Source organism: Rhinoderma darwinii, chromosome 7 (genome assembly GCF_050947455.1).
Source record: "Rhinoderma darwinii isolate aRhiDar2 chromosome 7, aRhiDar2.hap1, whole genome shotgun sequence".
Taxonomy (NCBI): Eukaryota; Metazoa; Chordata; class Amphibia; order Anura; family Rhinodermatidae; genus Rhinoderma; species Rhinoderma darwinii.
In genome coordinates, this window is record NC_134693.1 from 97954617 (window position 1) to 97960616 (window position 6000).

Genomic DNA, 6000 nt, shown 5'->3' on the forward strand with positions numbered 1-6000 from the left:
CCTTGCAGAAGGTTGCGACGGATTTTGGAATTCCTCTGGCGCCTGGTAAAACTGAGGGCCCTGTCCCTACCATCTGTTTTTTTAGGGATCGAAATTGATTCGGTTGTAATGCAATTCGAGTGCAATTCGAGTGCAGGCTTCCTGAGGATAAATTACTGTCATTGCGTCAAGAGGTGAGGCGTGCCTGCCGATTGAAGAAGATCACTTTGCGGCGATCTCCAGTCTCTGCTGGGGAAGTTGAACGTTGCCTGTCGGATTATGCCAATGGGTAGAGATTTTAGTAGGCGATTGGCGGCAGCGACGGCGGGTATCCGGGCATCCCCTCATTTGTGAGGATTGTGGTGGAACACAGGGCGGGTCTGCAGGTCTGGGACGCGTTTCTCGGGCAATATAATGGTAGATCGTTGTGGATGTCGCCGGTACAGGATATGAGCGAGTTGGAGCTGTTTACTGACGTGGCGGTGTCCGGTGGTTTTGGTTCGTATGCAGGAGGTCAATGGTGTGCGGGGGACTGGCCCCACAGCTGGGTGCTCAGTGGTCTTACACGGAATCTGGCCCTGCTCGAGCTGTTCCCCATCATGGTTGTGGTGACCATTTGGGGGCACATTCTCAGGGATAAAAAGGTTCATTTCCACTGCGATAACATGGGAGTGGTGTTAGTGATTAATAACGTATCGGCATCTTCTCCACCTGTGGTTCAGTTGTTGCGTCACTTAGTCTTGGTGTGCTTGTCCTTAAACACGTGGGTGGTTGCGGTGCATGTACCGGGGGTTTACAATTGTATCGCTGATGCTCTTTCTCGCTCGCAGTGGGATCAATTTAGTTAATTGGCACCGGGAGCGGAGCTGTTCGGTTTGGCTTGCCCGGAACATCTATGGGATCTGGTTTCGGTCCCGTGGAACGGTTGATCGAACGGTCGTTGGCTAGTGCGACTTGGAGTACTTATTCGGCTTGTTGGCAGCAGTGGGAGGAGTGGGTAAGAGTGTTGGGTAACGTCAGCACGGATCAAGACAGGTTGGTGGCATTGTTATACTGGTTGGGGGATGCTTGGGAGGCAGAGTTTTCTCTGGCTAAGGTAAATAGTTTCATTGCTGGTTTGGCGTTTGGATTTAAATTACGGGGTTTTCAGGATGTGTCCTAGAATTTTTTGGTAAGGCAAGCTGTGAAGGGTTTGTGTCACGGCAGGGCTGAAGCAGATCAGAGGCGACCCATGTCTTTTACCCTTTTTGGTTCGTTGGGCGCATTGCTGGGGGCTGTTTGTAATTCGCCTTATGAGGTAGAGTTGTTTCGTTTGGCTTTTTCTCTAGCGTTTTTTGGAGCACTCAGAATTGGTGAGTTGGTTTCTCCTAGTGCGGTGAGGGCTGGGGGATTGCGACAAGCGGATGTGGGTCTATATGGGGATAGACTCGAGTTGTTTTTTTGGCGGTCCAAGACTGATCAAGTAGGACGGGGTAAGTAGATAGTGTTGTTTGCCCTCCCGGGGTCGGCGATGTGTCCGGGCATTTGTGTTCGACACAGGGATTTGGAGTCAGGAGTTGGAAGATATTGGCAGAGTGATGGAGTACATTTGACCGAGGTTGGAATTCATTTGTGGAGCCTGTCCTTAGCAGAAGGAATTGAGAGGGCGGTGGTGGTTTGGAAGGACTCACAGGCTTAAGGTGGTCAAGGCCTGTTTCGCTGTGGCGGGGGGAGTCCTGTTGGTTGGTCAGTACAAAATGGTGGGGGGTCGCATCGGGGGTATGCGTCCCCCAAAAAGGTATATAATTTGAAGACTTCATAGGGTGTTATCCCTTTGAAGTGGTCTTCTGGTGGTTGGAGCCATCTGCAGAGGTGAGCGGTGCCTCCGAGCTGGTTTACGGTTGGAGGTAAATAGTTGTTGGTGGTTTGCAGATGGCTAACTTAAAATCTGTAAAAAAACTGGCTTCAAGGAAAAAGAAATATAAGAAATTCCCTGTATTAAATAATGTAATTGGGATGAAGTATTAGAGGAATAGAAAGGGTAAAAGAGCGAGAAAGAACCTCTTCTGAAACATCTGCCATAGAGAGATTTGTCCATTATAGGAAGTATATCAATGAGAGGCAGAGAAAGTGTTTTTCACTGTGTTTTTTGCATGCGTCGCGCAGTGGCCACGGGCGAAAAACGCAATGGTAAATGCTGCGCAAATCGCAGGCAGGTCAAAGTCTGCCTCAAAATTTTTCTGCCTGCAAAAAAACTCTGTGTGAACAGGGCCTTAGAGTTCGGAACGTCACTTCCGGTATTGCGTGAGTAAACGTAGAAAGGTTTGTTTATATAATATAGAGACATTTAAATTGTTTCAATGCTGTGAAACATAGTATTCCTGATGAAGGGGGCTGCCCCGATACAACTGACACAGTGGGTTTTATAAGTTTTAATACTTTTTACTATATTAAATATCTGCTCCTATGCACTCTTACTAGGGTCCTGACGCTGAAGGGCTCCTACCACACCACTCGTCGTAGTGACTACTGCACCCAGTCCAGTACAATTCAGGAGTGTACTACTAGGCCACATCTCAGGCCTGCAGGGCAACCATTCATCACTGCAGCTATCTAAGCGGCCCTCTAATACATGGAACGTTCTTTATCCTAATCAGGACCTAGTTACAGCCTCCCCTGGGTTTGAGCACAGTACTGCTCTACTGACCACTGGTTCCCATGCCAGGCTGACTATTCTCACAGCCCCAGTAGACTCCTCAGAGCGAACCACTCTAGGCTGACGGTACTCTTCAGCCACGCATGTTTCAGTGACAGCCTACACTTATAGGCCTACCCCTACGTAGGATAGGCCTCCTCTATCAGCCTACAGACCATAAGAGGTCATTTTGTTAGCTTATTTTCTGCTTTGTTATTGACTCTCACCGTCTCACCTGACGCATCACTGCCATTACACTCTGATCCCAGCCAGCACCAGGCTCTTTCTTTCCAAACCCCCTGTACCTCCCCAGTCACTGTCCAGCAGCCTCTCATTGCTATGTACAGTGACAGCACCGCACATAAGACAGTGCCACTGGGAACTGCGGCCTGTCCTCCTGCCAACCTGTAAGACAAAACCTTCTATACAGTGAAACACAACAGATACACAAATATACATTAACAGTGAGCACCTAAAGAGTTAATATAAAGAAACAGGCAACCAATTTAATAACATAATCAGTTTATAAGCTGGAAATGGAGGTTATACGGCTCGCCCTCATTACAAGCTGCTTGCAATCGACCAACTCATTTATCTGGGATCTGCATGAATTTAAGGGTCTGTTCTGGGATTTGAATTTATTTAGAGGTCTTGGTCAGGTATCTAAATCCATTTTCTTTACTCTGGTTTGGGGTCTGAATTTAGCGGTCTGGTCTGTGGTCTGCAATTAATTGAGGGGTCTGGTCTGAGGTCTGACATTATTTAGATGTCTGGTCTAGGGTCTGCATTCATTTTATTTACTCTGTTTTGGGGTTTACATTTTGGAGTCTTGCCTGGGGTCTGCAGTTAATTGGGTCTGTTCTGGGGTCTGGTCTAGGGTCTGAATTTATATAGGGGTTTAGGATGGTGTCTAAATTTATTTGGTGGTCTGGTCTGGGGTCTGCATGAATTAAGGGGTCTATTTTGTGGTCTGAATTCTTTACGTTGCTCTAGAAGCTGAAGATGGCTGCAGAAGTGAAGAACTAAAGATATCTCAGCAGCAAACTCTGTAATGTTATGTCAGGAGAAGTCATCATAGCGGTCCAGGCTGGGTGGAGATAAAATGGAAAGAGAAAGTCTACAATCAGAAAAGACATCACCTGTGATTTACCCATTTTAACCCCTTCCCTCTTTAGCCACTTTTGACCTTCCTGACCGAGCCTCATTTTTCAAATCTGACATGTGTCAATTTATGTGGTAATAACTCCGGAATGCATTCACCTATCCAAGCGATTCTGAGATAGTTTTCTCATGACACATTGGACTTTAAGTTACTGGCAAAATTTGCTCGATATGTTCAGTATTTAATTGTGAAAAACACCAAAATTTAGCGAAAAATTGCAAAAATTAGCATTTTTCTCAATTTAAATGTATCTGCTTGTAAGACAGGCATTTATAACACACAAAATTGTTGCTAATTAACATCCCCCATATGTCTACTTTAGATTGGCATTGTTTTTTGAACATCCTTTTATTTTTCTATGACATCACAAGGCTTAGAACTTTAGCAGCAATTTCTCACATTTTCAAGAAAATTTCAAAAGGCCATTTTTACAGGGGCCAGTTCAGTTGTGAAGTGGCTTTGAGGGCCTTATATATTATAAACCCCCAAAAAGTCACCCCATTTTAAAAACTTCACCCCTCAAAGTATTCAAAACAGCATTTAGAAAATGTCTTAACCCTTTACACATGTCACAGGAATTAAAGCAAAGTAGATGTGAAATTTACAAATTTCATATTTTTTTGCAGAAATAAATTTTTAGTACAATTTTTTTTATAACACAGAAGGTTTTACCAGAGAAATGCAACTCAATATTTGTTGCTCAGTTTCTGCAGTTTTAGAAAATATCCCACATGTGGCCGTAGCGTGCTACTGGACTGAAGCATCGGCCTCAGAAGCAAAGGAACACCTAGTGGATTTTGGGGCCTTATTTTTGTTAGAATAAATTTTAGGCACCATGTCAGGTTTGAAGGGCTCTTGTGGTGCCAAAACAGTCAAAATCCCCCAAAAGTGACCCCATCTAGGAAACTACACACCACAAGGAAATTATCTAGGGGTACAGTGAGCATTTTGACCGCACAGGTTTTTTACAGAAATTATTGGAATTAGGACATGAAAATTAAAATCGACATTTTTCCAAAGAAAATGTAGGTTTAGCGATTTTTTTTCTCATTTCCACAAGGACTAAAGGAGAAAAAGCACCATAAAATTTGTAAAGCAATTTCTCCCGGGTAAAACAATACCCCACATGTGGAAATAAACGGTTGTTTGGAGACACGGCAGGGCTGAGAAGGGAAAGAGCGCTATTTGGCTTTTGGAGCTCAAGTTTAGCAGGAATGGTTTGCGGAGGCCATGTCACATTTACAAAGCCCCTGAGGGGACAAAACAGTGGAAACCCCCCACAAGTGACCCCATTTTGGAAACTACACCCATTGAGGAAATTATCTAGGGGTATAGTGAGCATTTTGACCCAACAGGTTTTTTGCATAAATTATTGGAAATAGGCCCTGAAAATGACAATCTAAATTTTTTCAAAGAAAATGTAGGTTTAGCTAATTTTTTCTCATTTCCACAAGGACTGAAGGAGAAAAAGCACTGTAAAATTTGTAAAGAAATTTCTCCCGAGTAAAACAATACCCCACATGTGGTAATAAACGGTTGTTTGGAGACACGGCAGGGCTGAGAAGGGAAAGAGCGCTATTTGGCTTTTGGAGCTCAAGTTTAGCAGGAATGGTTTGCGGAGGCCATGTCGCATTTACAAAGCCCATGAGGGGACAAAACAGTGGAAACCCCCACAAGTGACCCCATTTTGGAAACTACACCCATTGAGGAAATTATCTAGGGGTATAGTGAGCGTTTTGACCCAACAGGTTTTTTGCATAAATTATTGGAAGTAGGCCCTGAAAATGACAATCTAAATTTTTTCAAAGAAAATGTAGGTTTAGCTAATTTTTTCACATTTCCACAAGGACTGAAGGAGAAAAAGCACTGTAAAATTTGTAAACCAATCTCTCCTGAGTAAAACAATACCCCACATGTGGTAATAAACGGCTGTTTGGACACACGGCAGGGCTTCGAAGGGATGGAGTGCCATTTGGCTTTTGGAGTTCACATTTAGCAGGAATGGTTTGCGGAGGCCATGTCACATTTACGAAGTCCCTGAGGAGACAAAACAGTGGAAATCCCCCACAACTGACCCCATTTTGGAGACTACACCCATTGAGGAAATTATCTAGGGGTATAGTGAGCGATTTGACCCCACAGTTTTTTTGCAGAAATTATTGGAAGTAGGCCCTGAAAATAAAAA